Source organism: Cetorhinus maximus, chromosome 7 (assembly GCF_964194155.1).
Source record: "Cetorhinus maximus chromosome 7, sCetMax3.hap1.1, whole genome shotgun sequence".
Lineage (NCBI taxonomy): Eukaryota > Metazoa > Chordata > Chondrichthyes > Lamniformes > Cetorhinidae > Cetorhinus > Cetorhinus maximus.
In genome coordinates, this window is record NC_135885.1 from 141,951,752 (window position 1) to 141,977,598 (window position 25,847).

The window sequence follows — 25,847 nt, forward strand, 5'->3', positions numbered from 1 at the left end:
CAAAGGCTGAGAAAAGTGTGGCTTTTTTGATGTCATTCAAAACAATGAAGTGGATTTTCAACTCACTCCCCTGCCAGAAGTCCAACTGCAATGAAAATCAGGTTGCTTCTGTAATTGTTTCTTTGTACAGTGGTAGGACACCTTACTATGCCACTGCCATACGTGATGGAACAATTTGCACTCGCAATTCCAGACATGCATCAGATTGGCCCTGTACGTGACAGTCCTGTGTCTGAGTAAAAGATTGTGGGCTTGAGCCCCACACCAGGCACTGAGAAGCCCATTCCACACCGAAACGACGCTGCCCACCATATGCAAATAGGAGGGCCAATAATACCTTCCAAGGCCCACACCCCCCCCCCACCCTTATAAAACTTGGAACATCAGAACAGCAGTAGGTCATTTAGCCCCTCCAGACTGTTCCACCATTCACCTTTAATACCTTTAGTTAACAAAATCAATCTCAGATTTAAAATGAATAATTGATTGAGCATCAATTGCTGTTTGAGGAACATAGGTCCAAACTTCTACTGCCCTTTGATGAAGAAATGTTTCCTAATTTTAGTCATGAAAGATCTGGCTCTAATGTTTAGATTATGTCCCCTAGTGCTCAACTCCCCAAACAGCAGAAATAGCTTCTCTCTAGCTACCATATATCCATTACCCTTAATATCATGAAAATTTCGATCAAATCACCAGGGAACACATCCCTAGTTTGTGCAATCTTACCTCATAATTTAGCTCTTGCAAACCAGGTATCATTCTGGTAAACCTACACTGCACTCATTCCAAGGCCAATACATCCTGCCCAGAACGCAGCTGGTATCAAGTGTGATCTGTATGTCGCCTAACAGCTGGTTTTAAAGAGACCCCTGGAGGCCTCCACACAAAAAAAATACAATTTTTAAAAAGTAGTTCTTGCTGATGTGAAGCCGGAAGAAACCTCACCAAACTGCTGACGACTATGGTCGACCCCCAACTGTCCCCCTCACTGCTCCTTCCCCCACAAGTTGCCCTCCTCCCTCCCAATAGCTACTTGGATGCTGCTGGCTGGTGCACAGTGACCTGAAATTGCAGACAACCTGGCTTGCGGGTGCCCAGTTGGTGTCTGTAGCTCGCTAGTCGTGTGTGAGGCCCAAGGCCCAATATGGGATGTACCTCGACCTGCACACTCCCTGCACCCAGATTACGCCAGTAACGCCTGAAGTGTATTTATTTAATTTGTTGTACTGCCCTGAAGTTTTTTCTTTGGCTGCTAACAAGTGTACTCAATGAAGTTACACATTTCAAATGTAAATGCTGCATCCGTTTTGTAAAAACAATGGGAGAATTTTAAAGTAGGATTTAGCCCCCTTTTCAACGAAAAGGAAAATATAATATAAAAATGTTTTTAAATCCGTTTCTGACAGATGAATCACTTCACAACAATATAACTGCTGTATTATAACAACAATGGCTCTGTACATAAAGGAAGAGGCAGGAGAGTAGGGCTAATTGGATAGCTCTTTCAAAGGGCCGGCACAGGCATGATGGGATGAGTGGCCTCCTTCTGTGCTCAATGATCCTGCGATCAGGTGGCCTGCAACATGCATTTACCTGAAACACCAACAAAGACCTTGATCAGGACACTAACATAAACATTTGTTGTCACAGCATAGCTACTGGTAAAGCAAACAGCCAGCAGGTTAAAAGTATGGAAATCATGGTCCTGCCACCTGTGCGCGCACACAGCCTGAGTTCCACTCACTGTGCACATTTCTGAAACACACTCCTTTTCCCTACACTTGACTTTTCAGTTAAAATCTGTATTAATCTTAAGTGAATCTGGACAGTCGCTTATTTTCCTGCCTGTGTTTCAGTTATATCGAGATTACGTTGCACAATTCACGAACATCTCACGGTTATTCTGAAATTGTCTCCTTCAGATTTATGCAGTCACCCTCTTGGGGCATAGGTCTTACTAACATTTTGGGTTTGATGTACAGGAAAGGAGAAGGGGTTCTTGGTTAAGACGCAGCAGGACTTATTTATGCTATCAAAACTGTTTTCAGACAAACCAGTAGATGGAGTGATGTGTTTCAGAAAGGGAAACAGGGATTTCATGCCGATAAACATCTCCCCTTAGTGGAGGGGTCAAAAACCAGGGGGCATAGATTTAAAGTAAGGGGCAGGAGGTTTAGAGGGGATTTGAGGAAAACTTTTTTCACCCATAGGGTGGGGGGTATCTGGAACGCACGGCCTGAAAGGGTAGTAGAGGCGGGAACCTTCGTAACATTTAAGAAGTATTTAGATGAACGCTTGAAATGCCATAGCATACAAGGCTATGGGCCAAGTGCTGGAAAATGGGATTTGAGTAGATAGGGGCTTGATGACTGGCGCAGACACAATGGGCCAAAGGGCCTCTTTCCATGCTGTAAAACTCTATGACTCTATCTCACACATCTGGAATCATGCTTCTGGTCAGTACATCATGTAATAGTTCTGATTGCTAGCTGTATCTCATTTCCAGCTAAAAGATGATGCCTGCAAATGGGCATGGCTTGCAAATAACTGAAAGAAGTAAAACAATTTAAAAATACATGTAGCATGATGAAGAAAAGTTCTGATTTAACAAAACATATCCTTCATATAATTTTTTTTACAGCAGATTAAAATAGCCAATGGCTAGAATATCTGCCCTTTATAACGAATGCAAGGCTGTTGAACTTTCCCGTGGTAATAAAGCAAAAAGTGGGAGAAAAAAACAAACTTTAATCCATCCATCAATCTGAAACTTAGTGGTCTCCTGCTAAAAATATTGGCAGGTTATTGATCAGCCTTGTCACCTGCTATCTGATCAATAACTTGCTACTTGCTGAATCAATCTCCTCAGAAGTGTTTCTTATATTAGTTCTGGATCAGCAGAGGGCATGTTAATTGCAGGTTTTCCTGTTGAACAAAATGAACTCTTAATATTAGTGCATTGCACGCTCTGGGGTCTGTCAAAAGATGCTGGCTCCATTTCTACATTAGGCCATTTTACCAGGGGTGAGCAAGCTTGTGAAACACCAGCACAGGTCAGTACTTCCCTTTTCTAAACCAGTTACAGTACAAGAAAATTACAAATACAAATCAATTTCTCTGCCAATTATGATTAAGCTTCTCATATACTGATGTAGCAAAGTTTGAGCTACTTTTCGATTACGTTTCTTAGAATGTTCCCAATTCCCTTGTGTCCATTGGAAAATTTTTCACTTCTGAGATCGAGGAAGGCCTTGGTTAAAAAGAGCATTTAAGGTTGACACTTGGTTACTTCATTACTATTTGTTTCCTTGGCTGCATTAAATCTTTTTCACTTGGTCACTTTAGTTTGAAAACTGTGCTTTCAAAGCAGGTTCAGTGTCTGTCGTGTTATGGTGATCTGGAAGTCGGTGGAATGAGTTAAAGGCAACAGATTGGAGGATTCAAAAACAATGGAATGGAAATTGCGGGAGTTTTAACACAAGAGGGTCTCGTCACAGGAGAGGTTGAAAGAGGTGGCCCTGTGATTGAAGCATTGGGCTATGAGTGTATCTCTTGCATCTCAGGCTGCAAGATGTTCCCCATGCCAACTATCATATCCTCCAACATTCTCTTTACCAGCCTCTTCCTCATTGGATGATGAGTCCTGCCTTCCTCGCCCACCCCCAGTCCTCTCTATTAAGCAATGTTATGCAGGATGCAGCAGGCCAAAATTATCCTGTAGACTCTGGCTGGCCAATATAGTTGGGAGGTTCCAGACCTAGAAAGGCACCTGAACTTCAAATTAAGCATTGTGATGGCCTGCTCTGTGATGCGCCTTGTGGTGATGCTATTGCACCAGTCCTATTGTGAAGTGGTGAAATTTTGAAGGAATGCCATTAGCCATGGTAGAAAAGATTACCCATGTCCCCGAGCAGCCATCCTGTAAGATTGGTGCCAAATAGAAAGTGTGGTCATAATAGATTCCTTAAAATGAGGGCATCTTGGCAGTTCCCTGGCTAGCAGGCACATATTTGCATGAATCTCTTCTTGTGGGTGCTTACAACTTGTACGTTGATACAGTGAAAGCACCTGCAGTTAACAAAGGCTCCTAGCTGGTTTGAAGGTTATGTAGCAACATCAGTTCAGCCAAGTCACACCCTGCACTTGCTGAAAGGCAGCAAGAGATGCAGAATCATTGCTCTCTCGGTCTGACTGCTGTCATCAGTTGCGAGTGAATTACACTGGCTGGCCCCGTCAAATGTTAAATATCTGTTTTGCCCGATGCATTTGTAGGTGGCTGGCTGTAACACTTCAAGCTGTTCCTGCATAGCAGCCAGGAAGGATCCAGAGGTGTCAAGATCGAGGGCGGTGGTCACTGTCACTGGCTTAACACGGCTGTCCACTCCAGCAGGCTGCAGGGTTCTGCGACCGCCTGCCTTGACAATCTGAGCCTCCTGAAGCACTGCTCCTTTGACAGGTCAAGGAAGTTTCAGCCTCTGTCTGTAGACAGTGAGGTGGGCAGGACCTTCTGTGAGCATTCCTCTGCTGCCTTCTCAGTGGACCTCCTGCAGCAAACTCTTCGTCAAAGCCCAGGCTTCGTGCAAGTCCTGCTCCACTCCAACAAACTGCAGCTAAAACAGCACTCATACCCAGCTTCTCTATTTATTTTGATAAAGGTTCTCCAAAATGCTAGCAAAACCCAACAATGGTTAAAGAATCACAGCCCACTATGAAAGAACACCTGTGAACGTTGCAGCTTTATTGACATGGTAATCCTTTTACAATGGGCACACCGAGCAATCTCATTCCAATCCCGCCAGGGCTCCCACCTAGTAATGTTGACAATCTTCATAAAACCCTCATAGCATTAGTTAAAACTCCATCGGGGTCCTAAATACATTTTAGGTCTTTCTGGCTGCCAGGGCCATGTAGATTTTGCTTCTATACTTTGTTCCTGAGACTCCCTGCTCTTGGGAATCTGCCATGTACAACAACCATTGTTTAAAGTGATCGCAATGAGGCAGATGTTTGAGCTCAATTTGCAGCTTGTAGCACTAATTATGGTATACAGTTTCAGGGATGCGTGCACTTGAATTACCTGCTTCTGATTACCTTGTAATTACATAGAATTACAGAGAATTTTACTGCACAGAATCGGGCCATTCACCTCAACTGGTCTATGTTGGTGTTTGTGCTCCACAAGAGCCTCGTCCCAATTTACTTCATCTCACCCTATCAGCATATCCTTCTGTTCCATTCTCTCTCATGTTTATCTAGCTTCCCCTTAAATGCATCTGTATTATGTCTTAACTACTCTATGTGGCAGTGAGTTCTACGTTCTCACCACTCTCCGTGTAAAAATGTTTCTCCCGACTTTCCTTTGAATTCACTAATGAACATCTTATAGTTTTGGTTTCTCTGACAAGTGGACACATCTTCTTGCCACCTGCCCTGTTGAACCGCTTCATAATTTTTAAGACCTCTGTCAGGTCATCCCTCAGCCTTCTCTTTTCTAGAGAAAGGAGCCCAACCTGTTTCGCCTTTTTGGATAGGCATAACCTCTCGGTCTGGCATCATCCTTGTAAATCTACTTTGCACTTAGGCCACTGCTTCTGCGTCCATTTTTTATGGAGAGCAAACCAATGAAGTGATCCTTCAATTTTTTTTTAATTCAACAAATTTGGTCAGTAAGACGCAATTTTCAGTGTTTATATTACTCATTATTGTAGCCTACAAACTGATAGGAACATAAAAAATGTTTACATGCAGTTTCATTTTCCCCTTCCCCTGAACACCCACTGGCAATAATCTGATTAATTTAAACCACCCCTAATCCTCCCAGTAATCTAGTATTAAATGCAATCACATTTCCTTTTGAGTGTGACCTAGATAATTATCCTTAACTGAAGTCGTTGGCTATCGTTTATTCAGAGGAGACTGAGTCTACAAACAGTCATGCAGAACTGTGTATGAAAAATTATCAGCGATCCTAAAGATCCTAAAAAGTCTGATATAAACATGATTAACAGCTTTACAAATAGAAATAGGTACTCTTGTGCGCTCTTTCAGGCCTCACAAGGGGGCCTGAGGCCTCCCTTGCCCTTGGATCTCTTGATCACGGCCAGTAAACGCCACTCTCCCCAATGCAACGACCCCTTTACCACCCCCACCAGAAACAATACATTATTTTTAGAGGATATTTACTGTTGTTATATAAGGCAAACAAAGCAGACAATTGCACACACTAAGGTCCCACAAACAGGAAATGAGATGAACGACCAGTTAATATATTTTTCTCATCTCACACATGCCTTTGTTACCTCTTGACTTAACTATTCTACTGTTCTTCTGGCCAGCGTCCCACCTTCCACCCTCCATAAACTCCAACTAATTCAAAACTTTGCTGCCTATATCCTAACTTGCACCATGTCCTATTCACCTATCACACCTCTGTTCACCTGCCTGCATCTCTGCCTCAATTTTAAAATCCTCATCTTTGTTTCCAAATCCCTCCATGGACTCGTCCCTCCCTATCTCTGTAATTTCCACTAGCCCTACTACCCTCTCGAGGGCCCTGCTCTCCTCCAGTTCTGGCCTCGTGCATCCCCAGGTTTTATCGGTCCACGAGTGGTGGCAATGCCTTCGGCTGCCTGGGCCCTAAGCTCTGGACCTCTTTGTCTTTCAACCTCTCTCCTCCTCTGATATGCTTCACGAAAAACCTCCCTCATTGTCCAACCTTTTGGCCAGCCGTCTGATAATGCTCCAGTAAAGCACCTTGGGACATGTTACCACAGTAGAGGTGCTACAGAAATGCAAGTGTTGAGGGAAAAAAGTTGACAATTTATGCTGTTATTTAGTGATGGATGAGGAGATTGCGTGTACGGGTTACAGGTGATGTAGGGAGAGCGGACGAAAGAAAGGCTGTTGAGAGGAACATGCTGAATACAACACACCTTAAACATAACATTAAATTCAGTAACTTCAGATCATAACCACTGTTCCCATTTTTCAGCCACAGGTGCAGGTAATGGTTCTGCTCTTTACAGCTCGTCTATACCAATCTAATCCTTCTTGTTCAATTACCACACCTTTTCCTTCGCACCATCACCCCTTTTGTCATTTAATCATTCCCCTCCCTCCCCACTTCTTTCTGGCTCAGCACTTGTTTATAAACTGTTAAATCTCTAACTTCTTCCTGTTCTAAAGAAGATCATTGACCTGAAATGTGAACTCTATTTCTTTCTCCACAGACGCTGCCTGGCCTGCTGATTATTCCCAACATTTACTCTTCTTAATCTGGTGTAACTCTGGCTGCCACTGCAGTTTCCACCAGTGACACTTTCTGCTCATTGGCAGCTCCAGCACAGATCAAAATTCATTCATTTATTCGCACTGCCGGGGATATGTCAAATGCTTATTCGACGCAACAGCAAGTTGTCAAAAGTTTATCAGGCCAGGGGCGCATCAGTAGGAGAATGGCTTATGATTGGTGATGCTGCTGGTATAAATTATTTCCGCTCCAAATTCCAACAAGCAGTCATGATCAGCTTTGACCCTGATTAGGCGGATTTCCTTCTCCAAGCCATTTGTTCATTTAAAGAAAGTGATGTTGCTTGGAATATATCGCATAGTCTGCCATTTCCTGGGATGAAGGCATGGTCTTTTGAGGAAAGATTGAGCAGGTTTAGCCTATACTCATCGGAGTTTAGAAGAACGAGGGGTGACCTGACAGAAACATATAAAATCCTGAGGGGATTTAACAGGGTGGACACTGAGAGGATCTTTCCCCTTGTGGAGGAGTCTAGAACTAGGGGACACAGGTTAAAAGTAAGGGGTCTCTCATTTAAGACTGAGGTGAGGTGAAATTTTTTTCTCCCAAGAGGGTCATTAGTCTGTGGAATTCTCTTCCCCAGGCAGCAGTGGAGGCTGGGTCATTGAATATATTCAAGCCCGAGTTAGATTTTTGATCAGCAAGAGGGTCAAAGGTTACAGGGGACTGGCAGGAAAGTGGAGTTGAGGCCACAATCAGATCAGCCATGATCTTATTGAATGGCAGAGCAGGCTCAGGGGGTCAAATGGCCTCCTCCTGCTCCTAATTCTTGTGTTTGTATTTAAGTGTAGAAAAAAGTTATTTAAGAGTTGGCTCTCTTAGACCTGTAAAAAGATTTGAAAGCTGTTCATCTGGCACAATTACTTTACTTACACTGTCGCTGGTAGTGATAACCTCCTCCGCTGCGGCAAAAACCTGCTCAAACCTGACTCCGGGGTGGAAATTTTGTTCAACCCCTGACCTACCCTTAGGAATTTCCTAGGCTTGTATCCTTGAAGTTCTAGGGCGGAATCGTCCCAGATTTGCACTAAGTGTAGTAGCGGGTGGAAAAAACATGCTTTACCCAGGGCCGCAATGGTGGCTTTTCATGTCGTATCGTTCCAAACCCACCGCATTAATTATGCATTCCCAGGATACACGCCATGGCGGGCAGGCTCCGATTCCCCTGCCCACGCCATCACCTCGCCACTTCATCACACCAGGCACCACACGTCCCGCCATCGACGGGCTGAGCAGACGATCGCGAACTGGCTTCATGCCTTCTCACTGTATAGTCCGCTCACGCCACCAAACATGCCCAATTCCAGCGGGCACGGAAAAATCCCAGCCCTGGTCTATACTTCAGCTGCAGTAATGATTGCAAATTTCTTTTGTTTTCATGATTTTAGAAAGCTTTGCTTTGTTCATTTTAGAAGGTATAAGTCTCCCTTCATGTCACCTCCCTAAGAGGTAATGGAGTCTTTGAATTATTAAAAAATTGTCCTTTTTAACTGCAATTCTATTGGTGCAATTCAAAGACTTGGCCTTTGTTACCATAAAATGATGTAACTGACAGCTTATCTTTTATGAGCTAAGTATCGCATAGACAAGGGTCCTTGGCGCCTAAACTCATGAAACAGAATTGTTTCTCATCTTTAACTCTTATACTGCTGGTGTGTGTTCCTGAAATGTCTTATTGTAATTCAAAACTAACTTTAAAATACCTGTACCTATTTCTATAATTTCAGAGATGAAGCTTACCAAGCCACACACATATAAGAAATGAATCTAACAATTTGTATTTATATTGCACTTCCACATATGATTCACTTCACAGCCAAATGCTGGAAGAACCGATGCCAATTCACAAAGGGAGAGATTGATACATGACCTTGGCTTGGTTGAAGAGATGGTCTTTCAGGAAAGAGAGGCGGAGAGACATAGTAGTTTAGGAAGGAAGTTCCAGAGAGCAGAGTCAAAGCAGCATAAATAACTACTTCAAAATGAAAGGGGGAGTGGGGGAGTCAAAAGCTGGGTGCCATATCTTTAAGATAGTCACCAATAAATTCAGTAAGGGATTCAGGAGAAACTTCTGTACTCCGAGTGTTGAGAATGGAGAAGTCATTAACACATGGAGCAGTTGAGGCAAATAGCATAGGTGCATTTTAGGGGGAAGCTAGATAGAAAGTACAGCCGCGCTCAGTGCTTCCATCCCAGGACTACTGTAAAGAAGACATGGCCCCCAGAAGGCAAGAATACTGCAGCCCTTGAGCATCTTTTGGATGCTGTGGAAGCCCACTACGATGTCCTCTACCCCCGCTCTGGCCCCAGGAGGGGCAGCAACATTACCACTCCAGCTTAGTAGGCAATGGCAGTGGTGATCAGTGCTAATGCTGCACAGAAGAGGTTGGCCATCCAATGTAGTTAGAGGATGAATGATCTCATCCATGCAGCCAGGGTATGGCAACCATCTCATCACTCTAAGCTCACACACTCAAGTCCATCAGACATTCACTGACATCTCACTCATGGCTAGCTCAAAGGAAATCGCCACCCATTCTCACACACATACCCTCACATGTTCATCTGGCCTCATTTTCTTTGAAGACTGCCTCATCAGCCATCACCATCTTGAGGCCACTTGCACAGATCAACATGTACCCCCATACACACCCTGGGAGACCATCCTTCCCCAGTACAGCCCTTGCTCTGCAGCCTCTTCCCTTGCCTGAGGCCACTTCTCCCCCTTCCCCAAGTAAGCCCTAGCCCTGAAGCCATTGAAAAGCCACCCACATTTGGCTGATCTGGTAGGAAGAGACCTACCCGTGAGCCCCCTTAAAAGTGATGTGGCGCTGTCTGTGAAGCCTGAAGCCTGGTGCTGATGACTACGAGCACTGCCCGAAGCAAGGTAGGCAAACAAACCTTGAAGTCCCAAGTGAAGTGCAGCCCGCCAAGTGCATGCCTTATATATGCTGTTGTGATATAGGTGGATGATCCAGCGGGGGGGGGGGGGGGGGGGGGGAATGAGTCCGGCGGGCTGGCCTTATAACGATATGCTGATGTATTACAATGCTGACATGGACCAGTTGGGCTAAATGACCTGTTTTTATGCTGTAGCATTTTGTGTGTGAAATGGACCAAAAGTGTGTCAAAAATCTAAATTTCCACTAGGAGATAAATTATGCACCATTAGAATTTTCTTCTCCCTTGAACATTTCTAAACAGATTATTGCAAAAATTGCGATTAGTGTTCTTTCATCTTTTTCTATAATACAACGAATGGAAAATTTGATAAGAGCTGCATATTAAGTCGTGGCAAGTTTGTATTCCATTGCATTCCTGTCATAACTAGTCTCTTTTTATGTCAAGTGTTGATATTACAATTTCTGCAGGACATGGTTGCAAAAGGTTAATAAAGGCCTTGAAATCTAAGGTAACAAGAATGGATTTAATGATTCAGTTACCTTGAAAAAGAAGCATTGGCAAAAAGGCTTTCATTCAGGACTAATGTTCAGTGGCATGTTGTATATCTTTATTGTCAGCCTTTTCGAACCTTGGACATCCTTGATTGCCCTGATAAACTGGTACTGGGGCTTTTCCTTGACAACACTGCAGGCTTTGTGGTGATCCTGCTCCCAAAGTAGTGTTCGATGTCCAAGTTGGAATGGTGTGTTACTGGGTAAGGGAATTTTCAGATGATGGTGTTTCCCCATCACATTGACTGCATTTATCCTTCCTGCTGATTGAGATTGTGGGTCTGCAAGATGCTGTCACAGTAAGCTCGGTGAGTTGCTCCCATTGATAGTGCATGCTGCACTCACAGTGGTGGATGTTGAGTTCGGTTGCAGAGTCAAGAATTAAGCAGACCACTTTGTTCTGGAACATAAACTGGAAGGCCTGGAGATGAGAAGGTATTTCTGTAAACTAGGTAAGGCGTTGGATGAAATAATGTCTCTGGAAGCTAGGGCATATTGAAAGGAAACAGTGACCATTGAGAAAACCAAGTCTGGTTCATCTGCTAAAAACACAACTTTTTTTATTTGGTTTAAAAATTTAATTATGATGTATTAAAGTATTTATAATTAAAGACAAAATTTGGAACTGGGAAGTCATGCATGTATTTATGTTTTTCTTGTTCCAATGGAACTGAAGGAATATTAGGTATCTGGTGTCCCACTGCACTTTCAGTGTAATTACTTGCTTTCATATCATAGTCTTATATTCAAGGAGGTTTGAATTGTCGGTTTTCTGAAGCTGTTGCTCAGCTTTTAGTAGTTTTCTAAGTTAATATATGTGCCAGAGTGTATCTCGGTGTTCTGCATCTATCCCCACAGTATCACAATTCGAGCTCAGAACAGACTATAAAGACAGATTTCAGCTACTGTTAAAGATTCTTCCACTGAATAAAGTTTCAGATAAACTGCAGACAGTCTCCCAAGAGCTGCTGTTCAAATAGACCACAAAAGTCTATTCACTTCAGGGCACAGTTAATGACTGACCAATTACGCTGCCTCACCTGGCTTAATATAATTTTCTTTTGATTATGCCTTTGAGACTTTGCATTGTTTTGCCTGGCTAAAGGTGTTACATAAATGCTTGTTGTTGTTACTGCTCCTGGAGAACCAGAGTATCAAGGACTGCACTCCAGGTTCCAGAGTACCTATGACAATACCACAAAAGATCTACTAGATTTTTAAACCCATAATAATAACTCGCATATATATATATATATATAGAATCTTTAAAGTATTAAGACATCGCAAGGTGCTTCACAAGAGCGTTATCAGACAAAATCTGACACCAAGCCACATAAGGAGATTGTAGGACAGCTCACCAAAAACTTGGCCAGAAGAAGGTTTCCAAGAGCATCTTAAAGGAGGAGACAGAGGTGGAGATGCCAAGAGAGGAGGAGAGGTTTAGAGAAGGAATTCTGGAATCTAGGGCCTAGGCAGCTGAAGGCACAAATACCAATGGCGGAGTGTTGAAAATCAACAGCCAGAATTGGAGGAGTACAGGAGTACAGAGGTTTGTAGGGCTGGGGGAGATTACGGAGATTGGATAGGACAATGCCATGGACTGATTTTAAAACAAGGACATGAATTATAAAATAGAAATGTTGCTGGGTTGGGAGCAAAGGCAGGTCAGTGAGTTCGGTATGATAGGACTTGACGTGGGTACGAATACAGCGGTCGGGTTTTAGATGGACTCAAGTGGAAAATGGGAGGCTGGCCGGGACAGCACTGGAATAGACAAGGTGAAAAAAGGCATGAATGAGGGTTTCAGCAGCTGATGAGCTAATGCAGGGTCGGAGATGGGCAGTGTTACAGAAGTGGAAGTAGGTAATTTTGTTGATGGAGTGGATATGCGATTGGAACCCTATTAGTGCAGTGGGTTAGAGCCCTGTTCTTTCAGCACCCTATCAGAAATGAGTTTGAATAGTCTGTGGTGACACAAGTACACTTTATAAACATGCTGTTCCATCGTCATGAATATTCCCATTATTACTGTGCACAGCTTCTTGTATAAACTCTGCTGGTACTGGCACAATTTAAGTAGTTCATCAGCCAAAAGAGTGGGGTGAAATTGAGATTATTGTAGCTACTTCCAGATTGGCCATTTTTCTGGCCAAAATAAATACATTTATGCCAAAAGTATAAATTAAAGTCACTGAGCAAACTTGGGACTACTATTTCATGGCATAAGGACCCTACTGATGACATGATTAATGTTCCTACATTGCCATTCAACCTTGGAGGTTCAGAAAGGGAACAACTGAACTGTGGAGTCTCATTCCCACATAAGAACATTAGAACATAGGAGCAGGAATCAGCCATACAGCCTCTCGAGCCTGCTGGGTCATTCAATAAGATAATGGCTGATCTACCTCTTCTCCACCAACCCCCACAATCCCCATTGCCCTCTATTCCATTACTGCCCAAAAATCTATTGATCTCAGTCCTGAACATGTTCATCGATTGAGCATCCGCAATCTTCTAGGGTAGCAACTTCCGAAGATTTCTCCTCATCTCAGTCCTAAATAGTCAATTCCTTTTCCTGAAGCTACAGCCCCTATTCTAGCCTCTCCGAAAGGAAGCAGCCTCTCAGCATCTACACTGTCAAGCTGTCTCAGAATTTTGTGTATTTCAATGGGAGCATTGCTTATTCTTCTAAACTTCAAAGAATATAAGCCCATTCTACTTAACGTCACCTCAAAGGGACTCCTCTCACCCCACGAATCAATCTAGTGAACTTTTGTACACACTCTCCAATACAAGTACATCCTTCACTAGGTAAGGCGACCAAGACTATACACAGTGCTCAAGGTGTGGTTTCACCAAAGCCCTATATAATTGCAGCAAGACTTCATTTCTGCTACACTCTAATGCCCATGCAATAAAAGCTAACATAGCATTACCCCGTTAGTAGCTTGTACTTCCAACAATTCAGCGTAAAGATAATTGGAGCTGAAAGATGAGGGAAATAATCCAATTCACAGCCAATCTGGAAGCATTTTCTCCCCAGTCAATCAGGTGTTGAGCCACTTAAATGGCACCAGTACTAGCAGAGCTCATGCAGCAGCAGTGCACAGCAGTAATGGGAGTATTCAGGATGATAGAGCAGCATGTTTATAAAATGTTTTGCTGTGGAGTTGCATCGCTGCAGATTATCCAAACGCATTTCACATAGAATGCTGCAATGAGAAGCAAAAGAACAGTGCTTTAATCCACAACACCAGCTAAATGGTCCGATCACATCGGACTTACATTTCCATAACATCACTTATCTCCGACCCTGCCTCAGTTCACCAGCTGCCAAAATCTTCATCCGGGTAAATAGCAAATTCTGGGCTATTAATGTAAGGTTACTATTCGATATGTTTAAAAAAAAAAAGAGCAATTCTTGACGGCAGTTGAAGATATTTTTAACATCTATTGCAAGGTTTCAGATCAGCGTTGCAGCCTGGCCAGGCGGCAGCAGATGGCATGTGCTGTTAGTCACAGGGACACAGTATGGAACATGGATATAGTCAGCGGTCACTGGAAGTTCTGAGAGATGCAAAGGAAGAGACCACAATCTGGTCCCACTGGGATCAGCTGGTATTCTCTCCCTGAGGCTCATCCTCATGCATGTTCACCCAAATTAAAGGTTTAGAGATAAGAGATTTTCCTATTTCAAACATCAACATGAAGAAATTCTGCATTGAACTAACAACTTAACATTAACAATGAAGGGGAAATCATGCCTGACAAATTTATTAGAATTATTTGAGGAGGTAACAAGCAGGATAGATAATGGGGAACCAGTAGATGTAATATATTTGGATTTCCAAAAGGCGTTCGATAAGGTACCACACATAAGACTACTTAATAAGATAAGAGCCCATGGTGTTGTGGGTAGTATGGATAGAGGATTGGCTAACTAATAGAAGACAGAGAGTTGGGATAAGGGGGGTATTTTCGAGATGGCAACCTGTAACTAGTGGAGTGCCACAGGGATCAGTGCTGGAGCCACAATTATTTACAATATATATTAATGACTTGGATGAGGGAAGTGAATATACTATCGCCAGGTTTGCGGATGACACAAAAATAGGTGGGAAGGCAGGGGTGAGGATGACACAAAGAGTCTACAGAGGGATATAGACACATTAAGTGAGTGGGAAAAAACTTGGCAGATGGAATATAATGTGGGAAAATGTGAGGCAGGAAGAATAGAGGAGTTGAATGTTATTTAAATGGAGAAAGACTACAGAAATCTGCAGCACAGAGAGATTTGGGTGTCCTCATGCATGAATCACAAAAAGCTAGCATACTAGTTCAGCAGGTAATAGGGAAGGCAAATGGAATGTTGGCCTTTATTTCAAAGGGAATAGAGTATAAAAATAGGGAAGTCTTGCTAAAACTATAGAAGGCACTAGTTAGACCACACCTAAAATACTGTGAACAGTTTTGGTCCCCTTATCCAAGGAAAGATATACTGCCATTGGAGGCAGTCCAGGGAAGGTTCACTAGGTTGATCCCGGGTATGGAGGGACTTTCTTATGAGGAGAGGTTGAGTAGGTTGGGCCTGTACTCATTGGAGTTTAGAAGAATGAGAGGCGACCTTAGGTGGCTTGACAGGGTAGATGCTGAGAGGTTGTTTTCTCATGTGGGGCAGTCTAGAACCAGAGGACATAATCTCAGAGTAAGGGGTCACCCATTTAAGACAGAGATGAGGAGGAATTTCTTCTCTCAGAAGGTAGTGAATCTGTGGAATTCTTTACTGCAGAGGGCTGTTGGGGCTGGGTCGTTAAGTATATTCATGGCTGAGATAGACAGATTTTTAATCAGTAAGGGAATCAAGGTTTATGGGGAAAAGGCAGGAAAGTGGAGTTGAGGACTATCAGATCAGCCATGATCTCATTGAATGGTGGGACAGACTCGATGGGCCGAATGGCCTACTTCTGCTCCCATGTCTTGTGGTCTTGCAAGAAAGAAGAATAGCATAACTTCTCAATGTCAGGGCATCCCAACTTGCTTTGCAGTCAATGAAGTACTTTTTGAAGTATAGTGACTGTTGTAAAATAGGAAACATGGTGTTGTGTGTGAGCATAACAAGGTCCAACAGGCAGCAGTGAGACAATGATCAGATAATCTATTCTATGCTCTAAATACTCTAAACCAACAAGACTAGGTATGGAAAGAAACAAAGTGACACTTATGTCAAAGTCTATTTTCTCAGCAAACAGCATCTTATTTAAACAGAGTGGCACAGCAAACAGTTTACAGAGTCTACTTAAAAGAGCCTCTATGGACTACAGCTAACGGATCTCATGGCCTAAACTACAGCAAAGTCTCCTGATCGAACAAGCGTAATTTCTGCAAAAATGCAGAGTTGAGGGTAGTTACACAATACAAATTTATTACCTCTCCAACAAAATACAGTGAGTGCATGATAATTACATAATATAAATTATACACGTAAAAAGTCTCTTGCAAAAGTCTCAGGTGTGACAGAAGGGCGATTGCCCAAGCATCTCCTTGCTGGCCAGGAATAGTGGTGTCACTGTATGCAGCTGGGAAAAAAAAACTTTTATTCCCTTGAGGGCTAACTGACTGAGTTCTTCTGTAGGGCGTTGGCCCTAATGCTGAGTGCATTCAGCATGCCCTCACACATAAGCCTAAGTAGCTTTAATAATTCATCATCCTCCAAGCAGAAACACTGAGGCTTTTACTTCAATAGCTAGAGGCTTTCATGAGCAAAGCTTTTGAAAAAATTGAATGTATATAGGGGTGTGTTTTGAAATTCGACAGTTTTAGATTAGGGAATGTATGAGGAGGCAGTGAATTTAATGTGAACATAAAACACTGTTATTTAGAATATTTACCAGCTCCACCATATTTGATGTATCATGATGAAAATATTAGGGCAGAATTTTACGCTGATAGGGCAGGCATGCGCCCAACCCGATTGTACGTGAAATCGGGCAAGTTGACATCGGGCAAGCATCCCAACGTCATCCCGCGCTCGCGCAATATTTCAGTCAGTGGGCGCGTGCAAAAATCGGAAGCGCGCTCGCCAACAATTAAGATGGTAATTATGCCCATTAATGGAGCAACTGACTCCGATTTTTCATAGTCCGTCCAACCTTATGGTTGGACGAATCAGCCAGGCGACCTTGACATTCTACATGAAGCTTCATCCGAGGGTGGGATGAGGTTTTAGTTATGAAATAAAATAAAAACAAAAATCTGTGGGCAGCATTTTTATCATCTATATTTTCAGGCGCTTGGATTCTGATGCTTGGACAATTTTTTCCGGCTTTTTGAAACTTTATTTGATGGTTTTTGGGTCTGCAGCTCCCCGAGGCAGCTCTCTGCCTTCAGGGAGCTTTCTCTCAGCGCTTGCCTGCGCCCACGCTGACATCATCGCCCACCCTCTTCCACCCACCCCAGCAGCACTGAGCTTTTCAGTGCGCGATTCACATTGGCTGGCCGTTAATTGGCCAGCCAGCGTGAAAGCACGGTCGGGAGCCAATCGCGGACGGCGGTCCATTTCCCGGCTGATCCCAGGCCCACCAATCGCGCCCGCCCACCAAGCTAAAAATTCAGGTCTTAAAGTTACCAAAATTCTGAAGTACCAACAGGGACTCAGTGGGTAGCATCCTTACCTTTAAGTCAGAAGGTTATGGGTTTGAGTCCTATTGTAGAGACTTAGGCACAAAATCTAGGCTGATGCCCCATGTGCCCTCTAAGGTGGACCTAAAAGATCCATGGCATTCGACAAACAGTAGGGGAGTTCTCCCCGTTGTCTTAGCTAATATTTATCCCTAGAACCAATATCAGTGAGAAAAAAATTGCTGTTTGTGGGAGCTTGCTGTGCACAAATTAGCTGGCGTGTTTCCTTTATTACAACAGTGATTGCACTTCAAAGGTACTTTATTGGCTGTAAAGCAGTTCAGGATGACCAGTAAAAGGTGCTGTACAAATGCAAGTTCGATTCTTCTTTGTTTAACAATAAATATAAGCTTGGCTTGGTTGGTAGCAATCTCAACTGAGATGGAAGATGTGCGTTCAATACTCATATAAGGGCTTGAGCTAAACTAGGCTGACTCTCTAGTACAGGACTGAGGATCTGATCAGGGGCACATTGTAGATCTTTCAAAGAAAAGTGGTCCTAACCAACATTGCTCCCTCAAATTCTAATCTGAGCTGCAAGACTAGTTATTCTCCAACTTCGAATTCCATCCAAAGGGTAAATAACAAGACTGGAACTGTGAACACGGGCAAAAGCAAAAAATATTTATTCCATTTTTAAACAATCTGGTGATAGTACTTTTGATAGCAACAGATATTTTCCAGTTTGGGAAAACATAACAAAAGTCTCATCTGTGAAGTGACGATAACAAGATTCTCATATTTATAATAATAGGAAACAATTTGTCATATTTGAAATTATTTGTTATGTTGCTTCAAACGATAAATAAGCAAGTATGCAAATAAAACAACAGTTTTTACTAAATAAGGATAATATTTAAACATGCTGCATCATACTTCTCTTAATTACCTTGGTGGAATGACATAAAACTGTAGAACTGTGCTTAGAGATGTAACGGGAAAAAAATAAGCAATAACTATACATCAGTATTGAATCTTCCAATTGTTAAAATTTACCTCTGAAAGGAATTTAAAGTGAGTTAAAGCCACATCTACCTTAAAGAATGACTTATTTAAACTTAGTTTCGCAGGTCCCATGTGGGCCAATAGGCAGCAAGACTCTGCCACTGGTCCATCGCAATAATCTCTTTCACTCCAGCCCAGGTGGTGTCCCACTCTTGAAGGTCCTCCTTAAATAGACTTTGCCAGGTCTTCTTTGGCCAGCCCCGTCGTCTTCTTCCATCTGGTGATGTCCAGATTAAAATAATCCTCAAAAATATGAAAATAAATATTCAAATAGGAAACTAAAGTGAGCCATTTTAAGCTGTTCTGAATCAACCAATCCTTAGACAGGTCTTAGTGTACCTAACCTCACAAAGGACTAGTAGCTGCCCTGTCTTTGGTGCAAAATTCTCATTCTTCTTCTTTACTATTGTTGTTAGGTTATGGACATGGGCCAGTAACAATGGTGCTTGAATTGCCCCCAGCGGGTATAACTTTCCCATGGCAATTGGACCCTGCTATAAGTTGGAAAGTTCACTCTATGTGTTCTCTTAACCCAGACACACAGTCTACCAGTCTGTGGCATCAAGCTTCGTGCTGTCATGTAGACGGATCAGACTTAGCATATGTCATGACACAAAATGCATCTGTTACATTGGAGTTAATGCAGCACTATTGCAGTTTTATCTCATCTACCTAGGGCAGAATCGTCCCACATTTGCACAAAGTGCAGTACTGGGCGGGAAAACAGTCATTTCACCCTCCAGCCGCAATGGTGGTTTTCACACGATATGGTCCAAAATTTCCAGCCTCATTAATAATGCACTCCCAGGAAACACCTGCCCGCCCCGCTGTCACCTCAGGCCTTCAGTAATCCGGGTGCCATATTTAAAGGGCGCCCCTGCACAAAGCTAGAACTTTGTAAGGGATTGAAAGCTGCTGTAAAGTCATGGCTGCCAAAGGGAGGAAACATGCTGCCCTCAAATTTAGCCTCCCTTGGGCGGATGCAGTGGAGGCCCACTACGAAATCCTCTACTCCTGCTCTGGGACTCCTGCTCTTCCTTGCCAGGAAGCAAGGTCACCAATGTAGCATGGGAGGCGGTGGTCAGCGCCAACGCCCTGCAAAAGAGAACAGCCACCCAGTACCAAAAGAGGATGAATGATCTCCTCCGTTCCGCCAAGGTAAGTCACTCTTCTTATCACTCTCAACTCACACACTCACAAAACCCATCAGACATCCACAGGGATCTCACACTGCCAGTTCAAGGGACATCACTATTCATTCTCTCACACACTTGTTCATCTGCCCTGTGAATCGTGTCCTCATCCCTTCCAAGGCACCACTCACCACCCATACATGCCAGGCATCCTTCTCATCTGGCCTGGCAGGCATCCTGCTTACACTCTCTCCATCTGTATTCATGCAGGACAAGCTGGCACACAATAATAGGGAGACTGGTGGAGGAATGCCCAACATCAAGGTCCTCACAGACTTTGAGAATACAGTCATCCAGCTGGCCAGCAATTATCTGGACTGTTCCTGTGCTGACGGTGAGGTTGGCGGTGCTCAACCAAGTGAGGATCCAGCAATGCAACATCCATCAGACAACCATGCTGTGAGTGAGCTCCCCTGTTCTGCAGTCCCCTGCCATGCACCAATTATCTCTCCTTGCTTCGGCAGGCAATTCTGGGAAGCAGCAGAGAGGCTTCACGAGCCGGTTCCTCCACTCAAGCCCCGAAGACACCTCAGAAGAAGAATCTGATAACACCCTAATTGAAGACCCATCACAGCGCTCACCCACATCCTCTACCAGCACAGAAGCATATGCCTCGGTGGCACCTTGTTCTAGAGTAGCTTCGGGTCACAATCTGCTGAGCACATCACACTGTCTGATCCACAGCAGGCGGAGGCAGGGGCTTCCTAGGTTTCCGGTACTCGGAGGACTACTGGAGGCCAGAAATCTACTGAGTCCGAGTCACATGATGAGCCTCTGGACTCAGTCATACCTCATTTGCTGGAGCTGCAAAGCCAAGCTCAGGAATTTCAGGAAGGGGTGTCCGCTGCACTCCTCAGATTGCAAGGCATGATGGAGGAGCCCATCTGCCTTCAGTCTGACGTGTTAGCGCTGGCAATGCACCGAGGTCAACACAGGTAGGGATGGCAACCGCCATGGAGACCTTGGTCCAGGACATCGGTCCTGCACTGTTGTGCAGACTGATCCCATAGTTGGCTCCCAACAATGTCAACATGAGAGAGGTGTGGGGCAGCTCAATCTCATTCTATCTTCCCCTTCTCCTCAAGTAGTCAGCCAGGGGCCCTCAGGCACCCATAGGGAGGAAAATCAGCAGGTGGATACCCCGGGGTCATTCACCTAGGTGTCTCCGGTAGTGTCTGGTCCATCTGAATCCCCTCTTCCTGTGACCTCAGCAGCCTCCAGTTACACAGGCTGAGGAGGGTGCCACTGCCACACACCAGGACCCCGAAAGCAAGCTGGGGCCCTCCAGGTCTCGGCCCTCCAGAAGACGTCTGCCAAAGTCGTCACAGACCAGGTGTAACAGTCAGCAGGCTGCCTCCACCTCCGCTGTGGATGTTGGGTGAGCACCAAGATGTAGCGGCAGGGTTAGGAAGGTTAAGAAGATGTAACTCTTTTCCAGGTTGCACAGCTTGGGCATGGATGTTAATCACTTGTATATAATGTTCAGTATTGTAAATTAACTCCCAAGAATGTATCACTAAGATAAAAGCAAAATAGTGCAGATGCTAGGATTCTGAAATAAAAACAGAAAATGCTGGTAAAACTCAGCAGGTCTGGCAGCATCTGTGGAGAGAGAAACAGAGTTAAAATTTCGAGTCCGTATGACTCTTCTTCAGGGCTAAAGAGAAGTAGAATTGCGATGTGATGGATTTTATACTGTTTAAGAGGGGGTGGAGCAGTTGGATCAAGGTAGAAGATCTGGGATAGGTGACAGCTAAGGAGAGATTGACAAAGATGTCTGGGACACAAGAAAAGATGTTGCTTGTCATTGCTGCCAAAATGTCGTGGGCAGAGGTCACAGAGTTCTGTCATCCTCTCTGTGTGCTCTCAGCGCCTCTGAACCTCTGAGATGGGGCTAGCCCTCCATCTCTTCAACATCTGTGACTGGTGACAGTGTGCTCCTGAAGGGGAAAGGTGCTGAAGGCTGACAAAGGATAAGGTGCATTTAAAGCTTCATGGCTGTGTCTCCTTGATATGACGCTAATCACAGAGTGCAAGCAAGCTGCCCTCAGCCAGACAGGGGTCAGACATTCACAGAGGCAATGTGAAGTTCTATGGAGCGTCCTCACTTCATGCTGTCATCATCCTCCTGGAACCAAGTGACTATTAGGGCCTCAGCCATGTCTCCATGACATGAGCCTGAGCAATGAGGGTATGTGTGCTGCCATCAGCCACACAGGAGTTAAATGATCACAGATGCAAGGTGAGGATGTCAGGACTGTCCTCACTGCATCTCGCACCATCCTCCATGAATCTTGCAGCTATGAGGGCCTCCCGAGCACGCCTACCTTGTCTGGCCAGTGCAATGGCCTCATCACCAGCATCCTCGCCTTCGAGGACCATCATCGTCGTCATCCCCTTCGACATCCTCCTTATCAGAGGAGACATGCAGCTCTTCCATCTCTTGCTTAGCCAGGTCTCCATCCATTGCAGCGCCAGGTTATGGAGCATGCAGCAAGCTACGGTGATGTGCAACACCCTCTGTGGACTGTATTGCAGTGCTCCACTGGAACTATCAAGGCACTGGAACCTCATTTTCAATATGCTTATTGTTTGCTCCACCAAGATCCAGGTTGCAGCATCAGCCTCGTTCGCTCTGCTGCAGTCTGAGGCCGCTGCAAGGGCGTCATCAGCCATGTCCTTTGTGGGTAGTCATTGTCCCTGAGGAGCCAACCCTGCGGCCTCTGTGGACCCTGGAAGATGTCAGGCATCTGAGACTTGTTAAGGATGTAGGAGTCGTGGACACTCCCTGGTAATCGTGCGCAGACCTGTACAATGTGTTTGTGGTAGTCGCACACCAGCTGAGTGAAAGCCCTTACGGTTGACATAGTTGACTGCTTGTTGCCACAAGATCTAAGCACCACGCGAGTTGAGTCGATGGCATCCTGGACCTGTGGAAAACCTGAGATCTGTGCAAATCCTAGCGCCTCTTGCTTCCTGGCTTTCCTGATGCCGGATGAAATGCACAAAGTTCTGTGCCTTCGGGGAGATGGTGCTCGTGACCTCCTGGATGCACATGTGCATGGAGGCATGTGAGATCCTGCACAGGTCACCTGTGGAGCCCTGGAAGGAGCCACTGGCTTCAAAATTGAGCGCCATGGTCACTTTCACAGTCACTGGCAGTGGATGCTCTCCATGTTCCCATGGTGCCAAATCCTGCAGCAGGTGGCATATGTGACCAACCAGTTCCCTAGACATGTGCAATTTTTGGCGACACTGGTTCTCAGTCATCTGCAGGAATGACAAGCGCCATCTATAGACCCTGGGTCTAGTGAGGTGCCTACGAGCGACGGCTCTCTGTGGATCTTCAGCAGCGTGTGCAGCAGGCCCTGCCCTTGAGGGAGATGCTCCTCCCTTTGCCGAGCCATGCGCCTCCGCCACACTCTTCTTCTTCGCTGCTCCTTGTAAGCCATGAGGCATACCACTAAATCACCAGGCTCCATGATCCTGATGTTCTCCTCCTGCAGGATCAAAAAGATAAACGGGTGGGTTAGCATATGTGTCCTAAGAACCTCTCTTGGTTAAGTCCGAAGGCCCCTTCATGCATGCTGGAGAGTGCTGGATATCACTAGGATGGCCAGTGTGTAGTGCGCTTCATGGCCGTCTGAAACCCCACCCACCTCCGCCCCACTCCACTTGACCAATTGGCAGCAGCTTTGGCCACTGGGCTGCACGCTGTGATCTCAGCTCAGGCGCAGACATTCTCCTAACCCACACTGCAAGGCTGCGCTGTTAGCTTGAACCATGAGGGACACTGGTCCAAACCTTAATAAAGACATTGCAAGGGGATGTGAGCATCTCCACCAGTGACTGCACCATGGCCCCTTTCACAAGGGGATTCTACAACTTGCCCAGTCGGCCAATTGTTCTGCTGCCCCCTAAGGCGCACATTAATTTGCAGTCTGGCATGAGGGGTGAAAGGTTCTGGAGCATTTGGTGGCACTTTGATTCTTCTGTGTTGCTTGAGTGGGTAGAAAGTTTCAGAGGCCCAACTCCCTGCAGGTCAATGGAGCTGCAGCTGAACGGTCTCAGCTGTGGAAGAATTGCTCACTTTTGACAAGCTTTTCCAAGTGCGTGGCCGCTTCCCTCACCACCTCCCCCTTCACCCCAGCATGTCCTTGTGTACTTCCTTCAGTTTGTGCTGCCTAGCCCTCCCACCCCACAGGCATGTGCTTGAATACTTTCTTCACTCTGTGTTGCCTTGTCCCCCCCCCGCCAGCTTCCCTATCCACCAACCTGACCCGCACTGGAGCCCTTGCCCCGGCAGTGCACTGAAAGGCAGCTGGGAAGATGCGCCTTCCCTGTGCCCCACCCCCACCCCCAAAAGTGTGGTACCTCTTCCTTGATATCCTACGAGCAATGCTTCCGATCACTGCACAAGGGTACGTGCACTCACCTCCGAGTTCCCCTCCAAGTTCAGGCTGCCAGGTACACGCCTTTTAAAGGCAGTTGTGAAGCACGCCGTTCTGAAGTCACACCGATGTGGGCGGTAAATTTGACGTGGGGGGATGATTCCGGTGAGCAGGGCTGATAATGAGATGCTAAAGTATTGAAATTAGTTTCCCGACACGCGGCAGAGGGAAATGCGGCCCTCCTTTGACGGGTGGAGCGGACAATCACAAACTGGTTTCACAACAGTGTGAAACTGATTTTTGGCCTCCTTACCATATTCTCCCCCCCCACCCCCCGCCCGCCAAGATGTCCGACGCCAATGGGGTTGGAAAGTTCCGGCCTTAGAATGTGCTGCAATTTAGCACACTCGATCTATAATGTTATAGTGAAACTTGGTGTTTAATTTATCCTGACATTGCTAAAGTCATAGTGAAACAATAATGTAAAGGAATACCACATATAAAAACAACATGAAGATGGCTCGGACACATGTTGTAAAAAAAATGTTATGCTTTGAGTAATAAATTGCAGAGCACCGCTTAGTCCATGAAGACACTGAATCATCTTTTTTGAAAAGGTCAAAATTATGAAATAATGCTTCTCATGTCAACTTCTGTGTCATTTAAATTTGCACCCGTAATAGTTTACAGATGGCACAACAGAATTATCGAACAGTATTTCAGTCTGTAATCATTGTGCAAAAAGGAAATCTAAATCTCTTTCTCATGCGCTTGTATTGGAACAAGTTACACAGTGTGCCAGCCAACCTGCAAGCTGTTATCTATCTCCAAGGGACTGGGTAAAGATAATTGTGACAAATCATCGGAGATTAAAACAGATGATGCTGGAAATACTCAGCAGGTCTGACATAATCTGTGCAGAGAGAAACAGGGTTAATAGGCTGGATTTTTCCTGGAGGCTTCTGAACCCCACTGACAGGTTACGTGGGAAACAGTCATTCAACATGATTTTCCCTGGAGCAGCAGCAGGCTGGCTCTCAAAGTTGGAGGGTCAGTTGGTTGGAGGGCTTCAAAATGGAGGCACCCCGTCTCCAATTTTTTGAATTCAAACTAAAAATGGGTTTTGCAACCACGCCGTCCTTTGTGGAGGGTTGGGGAACTCCTCTGCTGCAGGCAGGCAGGGATGGTCTGTAGGCCTGCGGAATGCTGGTCTCAATACCCAATCGCCCCTCCCCATCCTCAGTCTGCTACCAGGAGGCCAGCTCCAGGCATCTAAACGGGTCCCTGCCGCCTTAGGTGTCCCTTAGCAAGCCAGGTCAGCCATGCACCACATGTGCAGGGGTAGCCTCCACAAAAATGGCCTGGGGGGTGGGGAGGGGGCAAATGGAGCAGGGCAACTGGCCTGCCAGCTGGCAGAGCTATTTTTCATTTCCATCACCTCTGATCCCATCCCTGGCACAGCTTAAAACTAAAGCCCAATGTTTCAGGTTGTGGACCTGAAATGTTAACTCTGTTTCTCTCTCCACAGATGCTGCCTAGCCTGCTGAGTATTTCCAGTGTCTTCCATTTTTATTTCAGATTTCAAGCAGCTGCAGTATTCTGTTTTCAAGACATGGTTAAGGATGATGCGGATAATATCAGAATCAAGAAAATAATTATTTTCCTTGTTGATTAAAATCAGAGTCAGCACTGATACAACACTCTACACCTCCCCCCACCGCCCTCCCCCCTCCATACTTGCCTTGCGCAGGTAAGAATGACTGAACCTTGAATGAATACCTGATCTGAAATATTCCACAACCACAGACTG

At 45.0% G+C, this 25,847-nt stretch overlaps 1 long non-coding RNA gene across 2 annotated transcripts in view; it reads right to left on the reverse strand.

The window, feature by feature from the left end:
- The window catches only part of LOC144683027 (uncharacterized), a 74,976-nt gene that overhangs the window by 11,739 nt on the left and 37,390 nt on the right, over positions 1-25,847 (reverse strand). For both annotated transcript variants that reach the window (XR_013577158.1, XR_013577159.1), the window contains one exon: positions 10,756-11,188. This is a non-coding gene — a long non-coding RNA (uncharacterized LOC144683027). The remainder of the gene's footprint in view (positions 1-10,755; positions 11,189-25,847) is intronic.